Raw genomic sequence first — 5,857 nt, 5'->3', positions numbered from 1 at the left:
ACAACCAGCCAAAACTGTTTTGCCGAAGGATAACATGATCATGCAGGACTTCGTATCTTTTGCGGCAGCTTCATGGTTTTGGTAACTTTTTCGTCGACATATTTGAAGTACTTGAAGAGGAGTAGTATCACCGATGATGCTTTATAACTTTGTTTTCTGTTGTTTTCATTGATCTTTTCGATATTACTTGTTGGTACAGATTAATTGATTAATACAAGAGATTTTATTTGGATCTTCATAGTAATCGATACACTATGTGTTTATAGTTATTTTTTTAGTACTGTTGTTGTATCACCTTCAGATGCAAGATGGTGTGCAGAAATCTTGGTGGAGATGATGTAGAATGGGCTTGAACAACCCAAGTACCTATTAGCCCTTGAATAGTTAAATTTCTACATAAGTTCTTCCTTTCTTTTTTTATATATATATTTTATACACCAGTATATTATGGGATTGGAAATGAGCAAAATACCCCAAGAATTCTTAAGATTTTTATTGATGAAATCTCTTTAGATTCCAGTACATTATTCCCTCGTAAATTTATGTGTCACACTTGTTCTCTGTAGTTGTTTTTCATCTAATCTAAGAAGCTTCTTCCAGAGAAACCCCAAAGTTTGTTATGCTTGATGACCCCAACTTGATTATTTTGGAACTCTGCAGCATGTATGTTGAGCCTGGGTCAATTATTAGGACCAAAACATTTTTTACCTGGATTCTTGAACAATTTCATCGATATCTCTGACTTGTTTATAGTTTTCCCCTAAACAATAGAAATATAATAGCTCAAAACCAACTAGCTCATCTAATTTGGGATGGAGGGAGTATTTTATTGGAATTTTCATATTGATGACTCACTATGTGAGTACTTCCTGTCAGTCATCTTAGAAGCACTTGATTGCCGTAATATACATTTTCTACAAACTTCCTCCAATCCGACTTCCAAGTGCGCCACCTCCAACGCCCCTAATCCTGTTATTCTATCAGATCCTTGTTCTTTCAGGGTTTTTTTTCCTATCTTTTAATGTATCTTCCTCTCTTCTAGTGCCGCCAACTGCTCTCATTCTTGTTAATTCATGACAGAAAATTTTACGCGTAATAGTTCCCATACAGTTTAGAAAACACAAAGAGATATTTATGCTTCTAACCCATCAGTAAGGCATTTGCTGACCCTTTGCCAGTTTATATCAACAGTTGTGTGCCCTGCAACAAGATCTACCAAAACCATTCGAGCAAAATATACAGCTTTTCTATGATTTGCCCACTTTGAGCAAATACTGGTGTCGAATACCTACTTAAAAAATGAAATGAGTTAGCCTCGCGATTGGTTGCCAAAACTTGTATCTAGGAGTGAATATTACATTTCTATCGTTTACCCCAAATGTTCCAATTACTGTTGGTTTCTACACCCAAATCTTAACTGGAACAACAATTGCGCAAACAAAAATACCATAAACTTGCGAAAATGCATCAGGTGTCCCACACTAAAGATTCGAGCACAAATGCATCAGCTGTCCTAATTCTGCTGATCCTACTTCGACAGGGTACTTCAATATAAAGGCTGATAATCAGTAAAAATACATAATTAGACTGGAAACCTGCACATGTAACAATGACAACATGACTTAAAGGTTGGAAACTCTCAATAGGACTGGAATATGGAAATGTGCTAGTCCTTTTTAAGTAGTACAGAAATTTTTGTTATTATAACGTGCCAGTGTTTAAGTTGGTCAAAAGCTTGTTTACAATTGGCTTCAGCTTTTCTGGATCAGAGAAAAGCCTCTTCAGCTACGAGTAATGTGGCTTATCCTCGAACCTCAATGATAGAAATATGATATGAACTGTGAGTCTGTGACAGATATGACTCGCAGACACCTGTAGGTAATCACAAGATATTTAGATTGATTCACTAAGTATCCACTAAAGGGTACCACTCAACCAAAATGATGATGACAAGAAGAACAAGTGAGACTGGACCCAACACAGATACATCATCTTTGTCTTGTAGGCAACCTATTTAGCAGGTATCAATGTAGACACAGATACCTACTATGATATGTTTAACGGTACTAAATTACAAGAAGGAAAAGAAGGTACTGGGTGCATTTCATGTATTGGAGGGTCATATTTTCGTTTCTATGTTCCAGCTTTTAACCCTGGCAGGGAAGTCTAAGAAAAATAAAGCAAAAGAAAGTTAACAACGATCCAGAACCTCATAGAAAGAAGGCCAAAGAACACTGAAAGCATACACTATAAGGAACCTCCACTGTAAGAAGAACATGGCTGGGTGTTCACATTATCCCAGCCGTAATATTATGTACATTTAATTCACAAAGAAACTATGTATCGTCTCCAACAAAAAAATTACCCACCAACCTAATACATAACAACATCGTCGTCTTTTATGGATAAGAGAGACCTTAAAATCCAAGAAGCAAAACCTACCAGGCTGTGTTCCACTCCTATTAAGTCTCCTAACAATGAAATTTGATTCAATGATGAGTCCTAAATCATCACCGGCGCACGTATTCTAAACAACGGCATCCTTACTGCCGACCCTCAAACAACACTTGAATCTGAATTCACTTAGTCTGAAGATAATAGATACAAGGTAGTTTGAGTATTCTCCCCTCACTTTGTTGTTCATGTTATGATTTAAAAGTAAAATGGGTGTCCTACTTGGTTGCAATTTTGGTTACTAGCTAGACCCATAAGCCTTTTCAAATTTCTTTTTATTTATCTAAAGCAGGGTTGGTAGCTCTTCCCTTGTCTTTGATGCTTGTACGGGGTGAATTTAGGCCTTGCAGATAATGTTAAACCACTTCGCTCAGAACAGCTGCATTAGTGGGTTGACACTTGGCTATTGTATTTGCTTTTCACTAAGCGTCAAGACTACTCCTATGGTATGAAAGAACGCCAAAGTTTGTTCAATGCTACAAACTATCAGTCCTTGGAGTTTCAAGGATACAGTTTTCAACTAATTCACTCATAACGCGTTTGTGTCCAGAATCATATCCAGACTCTAAACTATCTTTCTTTCTCGACACCAGACTCTCAAAACTTGATATATGATATGCTAAGCTTTGCTAGTGACAACATTGGTTTGAAACTTTGGAGCGGTAAAACCAGAGTGCGTAAGACTGTGTCGTGCAACTTCGTTGATCCACAACTACCAAATGTCGGCCAGCATTAAATTATTAAACTAATTCTACACTTTCAACAACTGTAACCAACCTGCCCAAGCAGATGAATCCCTTGTTATTAGAAAAATCTGGTAAATTAGAAAGTCTAGAAAAGCATAAAATACCTTAACCAATGAACTCCTTGCGTTGTTATCCAGCAAGTCTCCGTATTACCTTTTCCGTGCAACTGTTTACAACCTATAAGTAGAAGGACAATTATGCATAAGAATAATAATTTACTATTTACTGTGAGGTGACAATGGTGAAGCAAACAAAAGCCCTGATTTTTAGCAAATTAAATTAACAAGTCAAGAAAAATCAGAAAATACCTTGTAATGTCCTTGAGCAAGTTGCAAAGTTTCTTTCTTCTTTATGAAAATGCCAGCAAGCCCCCGCACTACCGAAACCAAACTGACGACTTACGAAGGTTTTAATATATTTTACCACCCAGTTAGCAATTACAGTTTCCATATGAATGGTTTCGAATCATTTCTTCAAAGAAAACACTGAACCTTTGCACCTTCAATTAAATTTTTGCAAAAAAAAAGGAAACGTACACTTCCAATAAACACCATCGCAGAGGGATCCTCATCCAGAATTCATCCTCTGATCCTCATCTCGTTGAAATCACTTGACACGTCCAGAAGAGACAAAAAAGCCAGGAAGTAGGACTGGGATGCATACTCACAGTTGCAAAGAAAATGACCTACGAAACCTCTATAAGGCTTATGACTGTAAATTCTGCTCCCCGTAAACTCAATGCTGCAGATTATCTAAAGTTGGAGGGCAGCATAAGAATAAGCTAAGGCCACATATTAAAAGCAATAACCTAAATTAACTGATAGCTTCTAATACTCTGCAGAATAAGCTAAGGCCACATATTTAGAATGTGAATGTCTACTAAGCTGAAGTAATTGCATATCTCTGTCTGCATTCACATGTTATACATATATCAATCTGGTGATACCAAATAATCCCAAACCTCAAAGCCACTGGCAATTTCACTAGTCAAGTGCAGAAAATCTAATCAATCAAATACGATACACTTAGTTTTTCTTTAATTGTGTCAATTCAAATAAAAAAAAATCCAAGAAAAAAACTGAATATACAAGCAAAATCATCATTAATACACAAAATGTAATTTAGATAAATCATCACATTTCATAAACGAGTTTCATTTGATTCATTTCCAGAAATTAAGCAACTGATTTCACTGACGAGATATTTGGATTAGAAATTGAACACATTTCATAACATTTGATATACTAGTTACATGTATGAAACCATGATCCAATCCCCAACTGGGACCAGTAGAACAAAAGAAAGCCCCTATTTCTAAAACCAAATACATTGAATCAAGCTAAGGCCATATAATTAGAATAACCTGAACTAATTGGCACCTTACAATTAGCATTTCTAAATCTAAATGTCTAAGCTGAAGTAATAATGAGACTGCCCATCCACTGTTAATAACATTCCTCTTCCTGATTCACTAGTGATTTGCAGCTAACCGACGAAGTGTGTTTTGTTTTGTTTAAATGGGTCTATATAATTGAAAACTGGAAATGTAAGGGAAAAGAATTATACCCACAATGAGTTTAGATAAATCAACATGGAAAATTGAGTTTCAATTGACTGATTCATATCAAAATTTTGAGACATTTGATTCAACTAACAAGATATTGAATGTGACATTTGATTAGACTACTACTTACACATGAAACCCTAATCCCCAGACAGAAACCACTAGAACAAAAGGAAAACCCCAACGATTAAGAACTAGTAAATTTGGTAACAGCTTTAGTACCCTCAGAAACAGCATGCTTGGCCAATTCACCAGGAAGAACAAGACGAACAGCAGTTTGAATCTCTCGAGAAGTGATAGTTGGTTTTTTGTTGTACCTTGCTAATCTGGATGATTCAGCAGCAAGTTTCTCAAAGATATCATTAATGAAACTGTTCATGATACCCATAGCTTTACTTGAAATGCCTATATCAGGATGAACTTGTTTCAGAACTTTGAAGATGTAGATCTTGTAAGTCTCAACCAATTTCTTTGATTTCTTTTCTTCTTATCTGCTGTTGAAGCATCTTTGCTTGGCAATTTCTTCTCGGCTCTGGGTTTCTCTCTGCTGGTGCTTTCTCTGCTTTCTTCTCCTCTGCGGGCTTCTTCTCTGCTGGTTTTTTCTCTGCTTTGGGTGCCATTACAGAAAATGCTTAAAAAATCTAATGGGTGCGAGAGAGAATTTTCTAGGAAGATGAAAAGAGTCAAAGATGTTGTGAAATGATACGGAGAGAGAGTGCGTATTTATACAGAGATGCTGCTGGATTCTATTGGTTTAATATGTCTCATACGGATCGGTATATAAACCGTTGATAAAGTTACATGTAATGGAGCGCACGGATACGCGGAAATGTTAGTGGATTTTGATTGGTCCGTTTTACTCGACGCGGATCGACAATACGAAGAATGACGTGTTTTGTTTGACCGGGAATTGGTCGGGGCAATTCCTATGGGAATGAAGAAACCCATCTTTTTGTTGAGCCACTCAAACTGGCTTTTCCACTATGGTAAAGCATTCGGCGTTTGATAACTAAGCGCGCGAGCGTGAGATATATGCTAGCGTTCGTAGGTAAATCGCCAGCGTTCGTAGTTAAACCGCCAGCATTGAAAGTAC

General features: G+C 36.7%; 1 pseudogene; it reads right to left on the bottom strand.

The window, feature by feature from the left end:
* Positions 1-4,760: 4,760 nt before the first annotated feature.
* LOC113319371 lies at positions 4,761-5,441 on the bottom strand (annotated as a pseudogene).
* Between the last annotated feature and the right edge of the window lie 416 nt (positions 5,442-5,857).

Source organism: Papaver somniferum, chromosome 10 (genome assembly GCF_003573695.1).
Source record: "Papaver somniferum cultivar HN1 chromosome 10, ASM357369v1, whole genome shotgun sequence".
In the NCBI taxonomy this organism is placed as follows: domain Eukaryota; kingdom Viridiplantae; phylum Streptophyta; class Magnoliopsida; order Ranunculales; family Papaveraceae; genus Papaver; species Papaver somniferum.
Note: the sequence above shows the minus strand (reverse complement) of the source record. Positions and strands in the feature narration are given on the sequence as shown.